The 17,135-nt window shown below is 49.2% G+C and overlaps 1 protein-coding gene across 1 annotated transcript in view; it reads right to left on the bottom strand.

The window, feature by feature from the left end:
- Positions 1-17,135, bottom strand: part of LOC134909351 (lysosomal amino acid transporter 1 homolog) — a 67,110-nt gene that overhangs the window by 21,456 nt on the left and 28,519 nt on the right. The gene's annotated exons all lie outside the window — the stretch shown is intronic.

Here is a 17,135-nt window from a genome sequence, read left to right as displayed (position 1 = left end):
AAAACGGCCCAGATGAAAATCTTCCGCAGAAGCATTCTTGGTTTCACACCAAGAGACATACTTCCTCCAAATACGGTGCTAATGTTTCGCCGTCACCTCTTTCCTAGCCTTTATTAGAGTAGGTATGACCTCCTCCGGAATACCCTTCCCAGCTAGGATCCGGCGTTCAACCGCCATGCCGTCAAACGTAACCGCGGGAAGTCTTGGAACACGCAGGGCCCCTGCTGCAACAGGTCCTCCCTGAGAGGAAGAGGCCAAGGATCTTCTGTGAGCATTTCCTGAAGATCTGAGTACCAGGCCCTTCGAGGCCAATCTGTAACAATGAGTATTGTCTGTACTCTTTTTCGTCTTATGATCCTCAAAATTTTTGCGATGAGAGGAAGAGGAGGAAACACATAGACCGACTGACACACCCATGGTGTTACCAGGGCATCTACTGCTATTGCCTGAGGGTCCCGGGACCTGGCACAATACCTCCGAAGCTTCTTGTTGAGGAGTGACGCCATCATGTCTATTTGAGGAATTCCCCAGAGAGCCGTTATCTCTGCAAAGACTTCTTGATGAAGTCCCCACTCTCCTGGATGGAGATCGTGCCTGCTGAGGAAGTCCGCCTCCCAGTTGTCCACTCCCGGAATAAAGACAGCTGACAGAGCGCTTACGTGATTTTACGCCCAGTGAAGAATCCTGGTGGCTTCCACCATCGCGACTCTGCTCCTTGTCCCGCCTTGGCGGTTCACATGAGCCACGGCTGTGACATTGTCTGATTGAATCAGAACCGGTAGGTTGCGAAGAAGACTCTCCGCTTGTCGAAGGCCGTTGTATATGGCCCTTAATTCCAGCACGTTGATGTGCAGACAAGACTCCTGGCTTGACCATAGTCCCTGAAAATTTCTTCCTTGGGCGACTGCTCCCCATCCTCGGAGGCTCGCGTCCGTGGTTACCAGAACCCAGTCCTGAATACCGAACCTGCGACCCTCGAGAAGGTGAGCACTTTGCAGCCACCATAGGAGAGACACCCTGGCCCTGGGGGACAGTGTAATTTTCTGATGTATTTGTAGATGGGACCCGGACCATTTGTCCAGAAGGTCCCAATGAAACGTCCTCGCATGAAACCTGCCGAAGGGAATGGCCTCGTAGGAGGCCACCATTTTTCCCAGAACTCGAGTGCATTGATGAACTGACACTCTTTTTGGCTTTAGCAGGTCTCTGACCATGTTCTGGAGGTCCTGGGCTTTTTCCAACGGGAGAAAAACCTTCTTTCGTTCAGTGTCCAGTATCATGCCTAGGAACGATAGTCGAGTTGTTAGAACAAATTGCGACTTTGGCAGATTGAGAATCCAACCGTGCTGTTGGAGAACTCTCAGGGAGAGCGACACGTTCAACAATTGATCTCACCTTTATCAGGAGATCGTCCAAGTATGGGATAATTGTGACTCCCTGCCTGCGCAGGATCACCATAATTTCCGCCATTACCTTGGTGAAAATCCTCGGGCCGTGGAAAGCCCAAACGGCAACGTCTGAAACTGGTAATGTCAATCCTGTACAGCGAATCTCAGGTACTCCTGATGAGAGGGATATATGGGGACATGAAGGTAAGCATCCTTTATGTCTAGCGACACCATAAAATCCCCCCCTTCCAGGCTGAATATTACAGCTCGGAGCGATTCCATCTTGAATTTGAATCTTTTCAAGTACTGGTTTAGGGATTTTAGATTTAAAATGGGTCTGACCGAACCATCCGGCTTCGGGACCACAAACAGGGTCGAATAATATCCTTTTCCCTGTTGGACCAGGGGAACCCTGACAATCACTTGCTGTTGACACAGCGTTTGAATTGCAGTTAACACTACTTCCCTCTCTGGGGAAGAAGCTGGTAAGGCAGATTTGAAAAACCGGCGCGGGGGCACCTCCTCGAATTCCAGCTTGTAGCCCTGGGAAACAATATCCATCGCCCAAGGATCCACGTCTGACCGAATCCAGACGTGGCTGAAGAGTCGGAGGCGTGCCCCCACCGGTGCGGACTCCCGTAAGGGAGCCCCAGAGTCATGCGGTGGACTTAGTAAAAGCAGGGGAGGGCTCCTGGGAACCATCCGAAGCAGGTGTTCTTTTTCCTCTACCCTTACCTCTGGCAAGGAAGGGGGAGCCCCGAGCTCTTCTGGACTTTTGCGACCGAAAGGACTGCATCTGATACTGTGGAGTTTTCTTTTGCTGTTGGGGAACAAAAGGTAAAAAGGTAGATTTACCCGCTGTAGCTGTGGAAACCAGGTCCGCGAGACCGTCCCCAAACAACACGTCACCCTTGTATGGTAAAACCTCCATATGCTTTTTTGAGTCCGCATCACCTGTCCATTGGCAGGTCCATAAGGATCGCCTCGCAGAAATAGCCATGGCATTAGCCCTGGAACCCAGCAATCCAATGTCTCTTTGAGCGTCTCTCATATATAAGACTGCGTCCTTAATATGAGCTAAAGTTAACAAAATGGTATCCCTATCTAGGGTATCAAGGTCAACGGACAGGGTATCTGTCCAAGCTGCAACTACGCTACATACCCATGCCGACGCAATTGCCGGTCTGAGCAAGGTACCAGTATGTGTATAAATAGACTTTAACGTAGTCTCCTCCCTGCGGTCTGCAGGATCCTTGAGGGCCGCCGTGTCAGGAGACGGCAGCTCCACCTTCTTGGACAGGCGTGTTAAGGCCTTGTCCACGCTGGGAGAGGATTCCCAACGTACCCTGTCCTGCGAAGGGAAATGGTATGCCATAACAACCCTCTTGGGAATCTGCAGTTTCTTATCTGGAGTTTCCCAAGCTTTTTCAAATAACTCGTTAAGTTCATGTGTACCCTCGTGTCGGGAACAGAGGGTTCATCAGTGATATGCAAAACATCCTTTATTGCAATAATCATACACTGAATACTTTGTCACCCTAGGGTGCAATCTTGCTTCATCATAGTCGACACTGGAGTCAGAGTCCATGTCGGTATCCGGGTCTACTATTTGTGACAAGGGACGTTTCTGAGACCCTGAAGAGCCCTGTGAGTCGGTCCAATCCGTGGATTGACCCCCTGTTGTCTCCCTGGACTCTGCTTTGTCCAGTCTCTTATGTAAGGAGGCTACACTTGCATTTATCCATTCCTGTGTCGGCACCGACGGGGACTCACCACTCATCTGCTCCACCTCCTCCTTGGACGAGCCTTCCGCTTCAAACATGCCGACATGCACGTACCGACACCCCACACACACCGGGATATAACTATAAAGGGACAAATCCCCAACCAGGCCCGAGAGAGAGAGAGAGAGAGAGAGAGAGAGAGAGAGAGAGAGAGAGAGAGAGAGAGAGAGAGAGAGAGAGAGAGAGAGAGAATGGCAGCACACACCCAGCGCCAAACGGACACTGGAATAAACCCAGATAGCGCTTTTATGTTATAATAATGATCTCCCCACTCACTGCGCCAATAATTGTGCCCCCCTCCTCTTTTTTAGCCCTCTGATTCGAGTTCAGCAGGGGAGAGTCCGGGGAGCCAGCGTCTCTGCAGCTTCTGTGGAGAAATGGCGCTGGTTAGTGCTGAGGGATCAAGCTCCGCTCCCTCCAGCGGCGGGGTTTCGGTCCCGCTCCGATTTACAAAAAATGGCGGGGGTTTATCTATTTTACTGCCTCCGCAGCCTAATATTCTCTAATATGCCAGCCTTGAGGTTTATTGCTGCCCAGAGCGCCCCCCCTGCGCCCTGCACCCATCTGTGCCTGCTCTGTGTGTGTTTGGTAGCAATGGCGCGCAGTGTTACCGCTGCGCGCTTACCTCAGTGAAGATCTGAAGTCTTCTGCCACCTTGAAGTCTTCTTTTCTTCTCATACTCACCCGGCTTCTATCTTCCGGCTCTGCGAGGACGACGGCGGCGCGGATCCAGGACGAACTGCAGGGTGAGACCTGCGTTCCAACTCCCTCTGGAGCTAATGGTGTCCAGTAGCCTAAGAAGCAGAGCCTATCATTTAAGTAGGTCTGCTTCTCTCTCCTCAGTCCCACGATGCAGGGAGCCTGTTGCCAGCAGTGCTCCCTGAAAATAAAAAACCTAACAAAAAATTCTTTAAACAGAGAAACTCAGGAGAGCTCCTCTGTAATGCACCCTATCTCCCCTGGGCACAAGAACCAACTGAGGTCTGGAGGAGGGGCATAGAGGGAGGTGCCAGTGCACACCCATACTAAAAGTTCTTTGTAGTGCCCATGTCTCCGGCGGAGCCCGTCTATACCCCATGGTCCTTACGGAGTCCCCAGCATCCTCTAGAACGTAGGAGAAAAGGTTTTTAGTGCTTTGGGCACCCAAACTACAGAGTTTTTAACCCAGACTTTGGATACCCTTCAGGCTTTTAGACGGAGCTGACTGGCACCTTAACTAGCAATTGGCATCTGATCGGAGCAACAATTCAATAGCTCCAATAGACAGTGAATCAGCCCCATTGAGAGCAGTAAAGTAGCAGTACATTAAACTTGTTTCTGGCATTGTCACTGAGATCTTTGTGCTCATACCTCCGAGGCATCTCTATTACAGATAATAGACTATGGTGGAGATGTATCAAAGCATCTAAAGCATGGACAAGTGTAGAAGTTGCCCATAGCAACCAATAAATGTCTACGTATCACTTTACAGAATCATACTTGATAAATGCTACCAACTTCAATCTCCACTCTTTAGAAGGTTTGACGCATTTCCCCACTAAGTCCCCACCACAGTTTTCTGAACAGGAAGAGGCAGCATTACATGGAATGAAGGAGAGGTCCCATTCCAGTGACACAATGGCAGTACCCTGTTAAACCTAGCCCTGCTACTGATAAAATCATAGTCGTAGCACTGACCGATCAGCTATAAGTGAGGATAAATCTTTTACACTGCTGTACTACAATTGATTCTCATGTGCATCTGCAAAAAAAAATTTAATTATGATTTTAAACCTACCGGTAAATCTTTTTCTCCTAGTCCGTAGAGGATGCTGGGGACTCCGTAAGGACCATGGGGTATAGACTGGCTCCGCAGGAGACATGGGCACTCTAAAGACTTTAGATGGGTGTGCACTGGCTCCTCCCTCTATGCCCCTCCTCCAGACCTCAGTTAAAGAACTGTGCCCAGAGGAGACGGACAGTACGAGGAAAGGATTTTTGTTAATCTAAGGGCAAGATACATACCAGCCCACACCGTACAACATGGAATATACGAAACCAGTTAACAGTATGAACAAAACAGCATCAGCCAAAGACTGATCTAAACTGTAACATAACCCTTATGTAAGCAACAACTATATACAAGCCTTGCAGAAATATGTCCGCACTGGGACGGGCGCCCAGCATCCTCTACGGACTAGGAGAAAAAGATTTACCGGTAGGTTTAAAATCTTATTTTCTCTTACGTCCTAGAGGATGCTGGGGACTCCGTAAGGACCATGGGGATTATACCAAAGCTCCAGACCGGGCGGGAGAGTGCGGATGACTCTGCAGCACCGATTGAGCAAACATGAGGTCCTCCTCAGCCAGGGTATCAAACTTGTAGAATTATGCCAAAGTGTTTGAACCCGACCAAGTAGCTGCTCGGCAAAGCTGTAAAGCAGAGACGCCTCGGGAAGCCGCCCAAGAAGAGCCCACCTTCCTAGTGGAATGGGCTTTTACCGAATTAGGTAACGGCAATCCAGCCGTAGAATGAGCCTGCTGAATCGTGTTACAGATCCAGCGAGCAATAGTCTGCTTAGAAGCAGGAGCGCCAACTTTGTTGGCCGCATACAGGACAAACAGTGCCTCTGATTTCCGAACTCGAGCCGTCCTGGCTACATAAATTTTTAAGGCCCCGACTACATCAAGGGACTTGGAATCCTCCAAGTCACTCGTAGCCACAGGCACCACAATAGGTTGGTTCATATGAAACGACGAAACCACCTTAAGTAGAAATTGAGGACGAGTTCTCAACTCTGCTCGATCCACATGGAAAATCAGATAGGGGCTCTTGTGAGACAAAGCCGCCAATTCGGACACCCGCCTTGCAGATGCCAAGGCCAGCAACATGACCACTTTCCAAATGAGAAATTTTAAGTCAACCGTTTGAAGAGGTTCAAACCAGTGTGATTTAAGGAAATATAAAACTACGTTAAGGTCCCATGGTGCCACAAAAGAAGGCTGGATGTGCAGCACTCCCTTGACAAAAGTCTGGACTTCTGGGAGAGAAGCCTATTCCTTCTGAAAGAAAATGGATAGGGCCGAAATCTGCACCTTAATGGAGCCTAACTTTAGGCCCATATCCACTCCTGTCTGTAGAAAGTGGAGAAAACGGCCTAGGTGAAAAACTTCCGTAGGAGCATTCTTGGCTTCACACCAAGATACATATTTCCTCCAGATACGGTGATAATGTTTCACCGTCACCTCCTCCCTAGCTTTTAGGAGAGATGACTTCCCCCGGAATACTTTTCCTAGCTAGGATTTAGTGTTCAACCGCCATGCCGTCAAACGTAACCGCTGTAAGTCTTGGAACACGCAGGGCCCCTGCTGCAAAAGGGCCTCCCTGGGAGGAAGAGGCCACGGATCTTCTGTGAGCATTTCCTGAAGATCTGAATACCAGGCCCTTCGAGGCCAATCCGGAACAATGAGTATTGTCTGTACTCTTTTTCGTCTTACGATTCTCAATATTTTTGAGATGAGCGGCAAAGGAGGGAACAGAGACCGACTGAAACACCCATGGTGTCACCAGGGCGTCCACCGCTACTGCCCGAGGGTCCCATGACCTGGAACAATACATCTGAAGCTTCTTGTTGAGGCGTGATGCCATCATGTCTATTTGAAGAAGTCCCCAACGACTTATCTCTGCAAAAACTTCTTGATGAAGACCCCACTCTCCTGGATGGAGATCATGTCCGCTGAGGAAGTCTGCTTCCCAGTTGTCCACTCCCGGAATGAAGACAGCTGACAGAGCGCTTACGTGATTTTCCGCCCAGCAAAGAATCCTAGTGGCTTCCGCCATTGCCACTCTGCTCCTTGTCACGCCCTGGCGGTTTACATGAGCCACGGCTGTGACGTTGTCCGATTGAATCAGAACGGGTAGGTCGCAAAGAAGATTCTCCGCTTGTCGTAGGCCGTTGTATATGGCCCTTAATTCCAGCACGTTGATGTGTAGACAAGCCTCCTGGCTTGACCATAGTCCCTGAAAATTTCTTCCTTGTGTGACTGCTACCCATCCTCGGAGGCTCGCGTCCGTGGTCACTAGAACCCAGTCTTGAATGCCGCACCTGCGACCCTCTAGAAGGTGAGCACTCTGGAGCCACCACAGGAGAGAGAGACACCCTAGCCCTGGGGGACAGGCTTATTTTCTGATATATTTGTAGATGGGACCCCGACCACTTGTCCAGAAGGTCCCACTGAATCGTCCTCGCGTGGAACCTGCCGAAGCGGATGGCCTCGTAGGCCGCCACCATTTTTCCCAGTACTCGAGTGCATTGATGAACTGACACTCTTTGGTTTTTGCAGGTCTCTGACCATGTCCTGAGTTCCTGGGCTTTTTCCGTTGAGAGAAAAACCCTCTTTTTTTCCCGTGTCCAGAAATATGCCTAAAAATGATAGCCAAGTCGTTGGAATCAACTGCGACTTTGGTAGATTTAGGATCAAGCCGTGTTTCTGCAGCACTCTCAGGGAGAGCGACATGCTTTTCAGCAATTGATCTCTCGATCTCGCTTTTATCAGGAGATTGTCCAAGTACGGGATAACTGACTCCTTGCCTGCGCAAGAGCACCATCCGAAACTGGTAATGACCGTTCTGTACAGCGAATCTTAGGTACGCCTGATGAGGGGGATAAATGGGGACATGAAGGTATGCATCCTTTATGTCTAGTGATACCATAAAATCCCCCCCTTCCAGGCTGGAGATCATTGCCCGGAGAGATTCCATCTTGAATTTGAACATTTTTAAATACAGGTTCAGGGATTTTAGATTCAGAATGGGTCTGACCGAGCCACCCGGCTTCGGGACCACAAATAGGGTTGAATAGTACCCTTTCCCCGGGTGCATTAGGGGAACTTTGATAATCACTTGCTGTTGACACAGCTTTTGTATGGCAGCTGAAACTATTTCCCTCTCTGGGGGAGAAGAAGGCAAAGCCGATTTGAAAAATCGGCGAGGAGGCACTTCTTCGAATTCCAGTTTGTATCCTTGGGATACAATTTCGATCGCCCAAGGATCCAAATCCGACTGAATCCAGACCTGGTTGAAGAACCGAAGACATGCCCCCAGCGTCATGCGGTGGATTTTGTAGAAGCCGGGGAGGACTTTTGTTCCTGGGAACCAGCCGTAGCAGGCGTTCTTTTCCCTCTACCCTTACCTCTGGCGAGGAAGGAAGAGCCCCGAACCCTTCTGGACTTATGCGACCGAAAGGACTGCATCTGATATTGAGGCGTTTTCTTTTGCTGTGGGGGAACATAAGGCAAAACAGACTTACCCGCGGTAGCTGTGGAAACCAGGTCCGCGAGGCCCTCCTCAAATAAAACCTCACCCTTGTAAGGTAAAGTTTCCATATGTCTCTTTGAATCGGCATAACCCGTCCATTGGCGGGTCCACAGGGACCGTCTAGCAGAAATTGCCATGGCATTGGCTCTTGAACCCAACAGCCCAATGTCTCTCGCAGCCTCTCTCATATACAACGCTGCGTCTTTAATGTGACCCAAGGTCTATAAAATGCTATCCTTATCTAGGGTGTCAATGTCAGATGACAAGTTATCTGCCCATGCTGCAATTGCGCTACCCACCCATGCCGACGCTACTGCCGGTCTGAGCATGGCACCCGTATGTGTATAGATCGATTTTAAGGTAGTTTCCTGTCTGCGATCAGCAGGATCCTTGAGGGCTGCCGTGTCCGGAGACGTTAGCGCCACCTTTTTGGACAAGCGCGTCAAAGCCTTGTCCACCATGGGCGAGGATTCCCACCGTAACCAGTCCTGTGAGGGGAAAGGATACGCCATAATAATTCTCTTGGGAATTTGCAGTTTGTCTGGAGTTTCCCAAGCTTTTTCAAATAAGGCGTTCAGCTCATGAGATGGGGGAAACGTTACCTCAGGTTTCTTTTCCTTAAACATGCAGACCCTCGTGTCAGGGACAGAGGGGTCGTCTGTGATATGTAAAACATCCTTTATTGCAATAATCATATAATGGATACTCTTGGCCACCCATGGGTGTAACCTCGCATCATCATAGTCGACACTGGAGTCAGAATCAGTGTCTGCTACCTGGGAAAGGGGACGTTTATGAGACCCCGAAGGGCCTTGTGCCACAGTCAAAGCCATGGATCGACTCCCTGCTATTTCCCTGAACTCTGTTTTGTCCAATCTTTTATGTAATAAAGTCACATTTGCATTTAAAACATTCCACATATCCAACCAACCAATCAGGTGTCGGCGGTGCCGACGGACACACCACAATCATCTGCTCTGCCTCCTCCCTCGACGAGCCTTCCGCTTCAGACATGCCGACACACACGTACTGACACCCCCACACACACACACCAGGATATACAAATATGGGGACAGCCCCCCAATAAGGCCCTTTGGAGAGACAGAGAGAGAGTATGCCAGCACACACCCAGCGCCACTGGAACAAAATCCCAGTCTGTACAGCGCTTTTATGGATAAATAATACACTTACTGCGCCAATTAAATGTGCCCCCCCCCCTCGTTTTTGCCCTCTGTACTTGCTCAGCAGGGGAGAATCCGGGGAGCAGCTTCTCTGCAGCGTGCTGTGGAGAAAATGGCGCTGGTTAGTGCTGGAGGATCAAGCTCCCCCTTCTCGACGGCGGGCTTCGGTCCCGCTCAAATTCATTATACTGGCGGGGGTTTTCTAATATACTGCCTCCGCAGTGTCTAACATGCTAGCCAGTGTCCCTTGAGGTTATTATTGCTGCCCAGGGCGCCCCCCCTGCGCCCTGCACCCTTACAGTGCCTTCTGTGTGTGCGAGTGTGGGAGCAATGGCGCGCAGCGTTACCTCAGTGAAGATCTAATGTCTTCTGCCGCCTGTGAAGTCTTCTTTCTTCTTATACTCACCCGGCTTTTATCTTCCGGCTCTGTGAGGACGGCGGCGCGGCTCCGGGACGAACAGAGAGGACGACACCTGTGTTCCGACCCTCTGGAGCTAATGGTGTCCAGTAGCCTAAGAAGCAGAGCCTATCAGTTAAGTAGGTCTGCTTCTCTCAGTCCCACGATGCAGGGAGCCTGTTGCCAGCAGTGCTTCCTGAAAATAAAAAAACCTAACAAAAGTATTTTCAGAGAAACTCAGTAGAGCTCCCCTGCAGTGCATCCAGTCTCCTCTGGGCACAGGATCTAACTGAGGTCTGGAGGAGGGGCATAGAGGGAGGAGCCAGTGCACACACACATCTAAAGTCTTTAGAGTGCCCAGGTCTCCTGCGGAGCCCGTCTATACCCCATGGTCCTTACAGAGTCCCCAGCATCCTCTAGGACGTAAGAGAAAAAATAAGATTTAAAACCTACCGATAAATCTATTTCTCGTAGTCCGTAGAGGATGCATGGGGATAGACTGGCTCCGTAGGAGACATGGGCACTTTAAGAAAGACTTTAGGTATGGGTGTGCACTTGCTCCTCCCTCTATGCCCTCCTCCAGACCTCAGTTAGAGAAACTGTGCCCAGAGGAGGAGGACAGTACGAGGAAAGGATTTTTGTTAATCCAAGGGCAAGATTCATACCAGGCACACCAATCACACCGTATAACTTGTGTATCCATTAAACAGTTAACAGTATTAAAAAACAACTTCGCATCAGTCCAAAACTGATCAAACTATAACATAACCCTTATGTAAGCAAAACAATATACAAGTCTCGCAGAAGTAGTCCGCACTTGGGACGGGCGCCCAGCATCCTCTACGGACTACGAGAAAAAGATTTACCGGTAGGTTTAAAATCTTATTTTCTCTTACGTCCTAGAGGATGCTGGGGACTCCGTAAGGACCATGGGGATTATACCAAAGCTCCCAAACGGGCGGGAGAGTGCAGATGACTCTGCAGCACCGATTGAGCAAACAGGAGGTCCTCCTCAGCCAGGGTATCAAACTTATAGAACTTTGCAAAGGTGTTTGAACACGACCAAGTAGCAGCTCGGCACAGTTGTAGTGCCGAGACCCCTCGGGCAGCCGCCCAAGACGAGCCCACCTTCCTAGTGGAATGGGCCTTTACAGATTTTGGTAACGGCAATCCAGCCGTAGAATGCGCCTGCTGAATCGTGTTACAGATCCAGCGAGCAATAGTCTGCTTTGAAGCAGGGGCGCCAACCTTGTTGGCTGCATATAGAACAAACAATGCTTCTGTTTTTCTGACTCTAGCCGTTCTGGCCACGTAAATTTTCAAAGCCCTGACTACATCAAGGAACTCGGAATCATCCAAGTCTCGTGTAGCCACAGGCACCACAATATGTTGGTTCATATGAAAAGATGACACCACCTTAGGCAAGAACTGAGGACGGGTCCGCAATTCCGCCCTATCCATATGGAAAACCAGATAGGGGCTTTTATGAGACAAAGCCGCCAATTCCGACACTCGCCTAGCCGAAGCCAAGGCTAATAACATGACCACCTTCCAAGTGAGATATTTTAACTCCACCTTTTGAAGTGGTGCAAACCAGTGCGACTGAAGGAAACTCAACACCACGTTAAGGTCCCAAGGCACCACCGGAGGTATAAAAGGAGGCTGAATATGCAGCACTCCCTTCACAAAAGTCTGTACTTCTGGGAGAGAAGCCAATTCTTTTTGAAAGAAAATGGATAAAGCCAAAATCTGAACCTTAATGGATCCTAATTTTAGGCCCAAATTCACTCCAGTCTGTAGGAAGTGAAGGAAACGGCCCAGATGGAATTCTTCCGTAGGAGCATTCCTGGCCTCACACCAAGAAACATATTTTCGCCATATTCGGTGATAATGTTTCGCTGTCACGTCTTTCCTAGCCTTTATCAGAGTAGGAATGACCTCATCCGGAATGCCCTTTTCCGCTAGGATCCGGCGTTCAACCGCCATGCCGTCAAACGCAGCCGCGGTAAGTCTTGGAACAGACAGGGCCCTTGTTGCAACAGGTCCTGTCGCAGAAGAAGAGGCCACGGATCTCCCGTGAGCATTTCCAGCAGATCCGGATACCAGGCACTTCGTGGCCAATCTGGAACAATGAGAATTGTTCTCACTCTTCTTTTTCTTATTATTCTCAACACCTTGGGTATGAGAGGAAGAGGAGGAAACACATAGACCGACTGGAACACCCACGGTGTCACTAGGGCATCTACTGCTACCGCCTGAGGGTCTATTGATCTGGCGCAATACCTCTGTAGCTTTTTGTTGAGGCGGGACGCCATTATGTCTATCTGGGGCAGTCCCCACTGACTTGCAATCTGTGCGAAGACTTCCTGATGAAGTCCCCACTCTCCTGGATGCAGGTCGTGTCTGCTGAGGAAGTGTGCTTCCCAGTTGTCCACTCCCGAAATGAACACTGCTGACAGTGCGCTTACATGATTTTCCGCCCAGCGAAGAATCCTGGTGGCTTCCGCCATTGCCACTCTGGTCCTTGTGCCGCCTTGGCGGTTTACATGAGCCACTGCGGTGATGTCGTCTGACTGGATCAGAACTGGTTGGTCGCGAAGTAAGTTCACCGCTTGACGTAGGGCGTTGTATATGGCCCTCAGTTCCAGGCTGTTGATGTGAAGACAAGTCTCTTGACTTGTCCAAAGTCCTTGTAAGTTTCTTCCCCGTGTGACTGCTCCCCACCCTCTGAGGCTCGCGTCCGTGGTCACCAGGATCCAGTCCTGAATGCCGAACCTGCGGCCTTCTAAAAGGTGAGCACTCTGCAGCCACCACAGGAGAGATAACCTGGCTCTGCGGGGACAGGGTGATCAGCTGATGAATTTGTAGATGTGACCCGGACCACTTGTCCAATATGTCCCATTGGGAAGTCCTTGCATGGAACCTACCGAAGGGAATGGCTTCGTATGTTGCCACCATCTTTCCCAGTACTTGAGTGCAATGATGTACTGACACTTGTTTTGGCTTCAATAGGTTCTTGACTAGAGTCATGAGTTCCTGAGTTTTTTCTATCGGATGAAAAACCCTTTTCTAATCTGTGTCCAGAACCATGCCCAAGGTCAGACGAGTCGTAGGAACCAGCTGCGACTTCGGGATACTGAGAATCCAGCCGTGTTGCTGTAACACCTTCAGTGAAAGTGACACGCTGTTCAGGAACTTCTCTCGTGATCTCGCTTTTTTGAGGAGATCGTCCAAGTATGGGATAATTGTGACACCCTGCTTGCGCAGGAGCACCATCATTTCCGCCATTACCTTGGTGAAAATCCTCAGGGCCGTGGAAAGCCCAAACGGCAACGTCTGAAATTGGTAATGACAATCCTGTACCGCAAATCTCAGGTACGCCTGGTGAGGTGGATAAATGGGAACATGAAGGGTTGCATCCTTTATGTCCAGAGATACCATAAAATCCCCCCCTTCCAGGCTGGCGATGACCGCTCTGAGCGATACCATCTTGAACTTGAACCGTTTTAAGTATAGGTTCAGGGATTTTAAATTCAAAATGGGTCTGACCGAACCGTCCGGTTTTGGAACTACAAACAGAGTTGAGTAGTATCCCTTCCCTCTTTGAAGCAGGGGAACCTCGACCACCACTTGTTGAAGACACAATTTGTGAATAGCATTTAACACTATCTCCCTTTCTAGGGGAGAAGTCGTTAGAGCAGATTTGAAAAACCGGCGAGGAGGCACCTCTTCGAATTCCAGCTTGTATCCCTGAGAAACAATTTCCATTGCCCAGGGATCCACCTGTGAGTGAAACCAGATGTGGCTTTAAAGTCGAAGACGTGCCCCCACTGGGGCGGACTCCCTCAGTGGAGCCCCAGCGTCATGCGGTAGATTTTGCAGAGGCCGGGGAGGACTTCTGCTCCTGGGAACTAGCCGTGTTGTGTAGCTTTTTTCCTCTCCCCTTACCTCTGGCAAGAAAGGACGATCCACATACTCTTGCTTTTATTTGACCGAAAGGACTGCATTTGATAATGTGGCGCTTTCTTAGGCTGTGAGGGAACATAAGGCAAAAAATTCGATTTACCTGCCGTAGCTGTGGAGACGAGGTCCGAGAGACATCCCCAAACAATTCCTCACCCTTGTAAGGCAAAACCTCCATATGCCTCTTTGAGTCGGCATCACCTGTCCACTGCGGGGTCCATAAGACTTGCCTAGCAGAAATAGACATAGCGTTTATTCTGGAACCCAGTAGACGAATGTCTCTTTGAGCATCTCTCATATATAAGACAGCATCTTTTATATGCCCTAGGGTCAATAAAATGGTATCCTTATCTAGGGTCTCAATTTCCGCTGATAAGGAATCTGTCCATGCTGCTACAGCGCTACAAACCCAGGCCGACGCAATTGCCGGTCTGAGTAACGTACCAGAATGTGTGTAAATGGACTTCAAGGTAACCTCCTGCTTGCGGTCAGCAGGATCCTTGAGGGTAGCCGTTTCTTGGGATGGCAGCGCTATCTTTTTTTTATAAGCGTGTCAATGCTTTGTCTACCCTAGGGGAGGATTCCCACCGTATCCTGTCCGTTGGCGGGAAAGGATATGCCATAAGAATCCTTTTGGGAATCTGCAGTTTTTTTGTCTGGAGATTCCCAAGCTTTTTTTCACATAATTCGTTCAACTCATGTGAGGAGGGAAAAGTTACCACAGGTTTCTTTCCCTTATACATGTGTACCCTCGTGTCAGGGACAGGGGGTTCCTCTGTGATATGCAAAACCTCTTTTATTGCAATAATCATATAACGAATACATTTAGCCATTTTTGGCTGTAACTTTGCATCATCGTAGTCGACACTGGAGTCAGAATCCGTGTCAGTATCTGTGTCTCCTATTTGGGATAGTGGGTGCTTTTGAGACACCAAAGGTCCCGGCGACATAGGGACAGACATGGGTTGACTCCCTGACTGTTCCCTAGCTTCAGCTTTGTCTAATCTTTTGTGTAATAAATTTACATTAGCACATAAAACATTTCACATATCCATCCAGTCAGGTGTCGGCGCTGCCGACGGAGACCTCACATTTAAACTCTCCCCCTCCTCCCTAGGCGAGCCTTCTACCTCAGACATGTCGACACACGCGTACAGACACACCACACACACAGGGAAACTCTTATCTGAAGACAGTTTCCCCACCAGGCCCTTTGGAGAGACAGAGAGAGAGTATGCCAGCACACACCCCAGCGCTATTGACCCAGGAAGAAACACAAAATGTTTACCCAGTAGCGCCTTTTATATGTATATGCGCCAATTATGTGCCCCCCCCCCCCCCCCCCCTCTTGAAGACCCTCTGTCACCGTGAGTAAGCAGGGGAGAGTCCGAAGAGCTTCCTCTCAGCGCTGTGCTGTGGGGAAAATGGCACTGGCGAGTGCTGAGGTAGAAGCCCCGCCCCCTCGGCGGCGGGCTTCTGTCCCGCTCAAAAATCTTAAAAAACTGGCGGGGGCTCTTTATATACATGTACAGTGCCCAGCTGTACATGTATATATGTATTTTTGCCAAAGGAGAGGTTTATATGATGCCCAGGGCGCCCCCCCTGCGCCCTGCACCCTTACAGTGACTGTTGTGTTTGAGGTGTATGGGAGAAATTGCGCACAGCTTTACTGCTGTGCGTTACCTCTGTGAAGATCAAGAAGTCTTCTGCCGCCTCTGAAGTTTTCTTTTCTTCTCATACTCACCCGGCTTCTATCTTCCGGCTCTGCGAGGAGGACGGCGGCGCGGCTCTGGGACGGACGGCGAGGGCGAGACCTGCGTACCAATCCCTCTGGAGCTAATGGTGTCCAGTAGCCTAACAGAGCCTTGAAACTCACAGAAGTAGGTCTGTTTCTCTCTCCTCAGTCCCTCGATGCAGGGAGTCTGTTGCCAGCAGGCTCCCTGAAAATAAAAAACCTAACTAAAATACTTTGACAGGAAACTCAGGAGAGCTCCCTGTAATGCACCCAGTCTCCTCTGGGCACAGTATCAAACTGAGGTCTGGAGGAGGGGCATAGAGGGAGGAGCCAGTGCACACCCATACCTAAAGTCTTTCTTTAAGTGCCCATGTCTCCTGCGGAGCCCGTCTATCCCCATGGTCCTTACGGAGTCCCCAGCATCCTCTAGGACGTAAGAGAAAAAAAGTGAGTATACAGATGTGTTCTCGTACATCCTTGCTGCAATCACACTAAACATCCCTTCAAGTCGCACCATAACGTGGCTGGACCTAGTAACGCTGTCTTTTTCTATGCCCCCCCCCCCCCCCCAAAAAAAAAAAAAATTAGTCTTAGACACAATGTAATGCAATAGGATGAACGAGCAGCTTCTGCTGATTACAATTATATGCGGTGTGCCTATATTCTGTGTGTAATTGCGGCTGTATCTGCATCCGAAATGCCACATTTAGGAAAACACTGAAACATAGCATTTTGTATGCAAATACAGTCCCACACAGAAAATAGGCATGCCGCATATTATTTTAATCAGAAGCTGCTTGTGCGTTTTATTACATTTTGTCTAAGATGCATTTTCATGAAAAAACAAAACAAAAAAACGCTCGGCGCTAGAGTCACACTACCTCACGCGTTGTGTAACGCAACTTATAGCGTACAGAGCACAAGTGTAAGAGGACACATCTGTACATGTGTAATAATTCCAGTAAAACGATATACTGTAGCTCAACTTGTAACTACAGTATTAAGGAGTGATCCAAATGGAAAAGTAACAAGCAGAATACTCTGAAAATCATAGGCAAAAGGATCCACTGTGCATCAGTTTGATATGCTGCCAAATCATATTTTTCTGGCGCTTTGACTTGATTTACACTACTGTGCATTATATGGGCCAGCAGGCACTGGGATATATATATCCGTTCTTAAAAATGTGAATGTCTATGTTTAGTTATTTATTACCGTTAAATTGAGGGCGTTTTGAACCAGCCAACTATATAAATTAAAATAAAATGTGTGGGGGTCCCACCCAAATTATAATCAGCACTGGGTGTGGGGCAATACAGGTTGAGTATCCCATATCCAAATATTCAGAAATACGGACTTTTTTGAGCGAGATAGTGAAACCTTTGTTTTTT

The sequence above is a fragment of the Pseudophryne corroboree genome, chromosome 4 (assembly GCF_028390025.1).
Source record: "Pseudophryne corroboree isolate aPseCor3 chromosome 4, aPseCor3.hap2, whole genome shotgun sequence".
In the NCBI taxonomy this organism is placed as follows: Eukaryota; Metazoa; Chordata; class Amphibia; order Anura; family Myobatrachidae; genus Pseudophryne; species Pseudophryne corroboree.
This window is presented reverse-complemented; position numbering and strand designations above follow the sequence as displayed.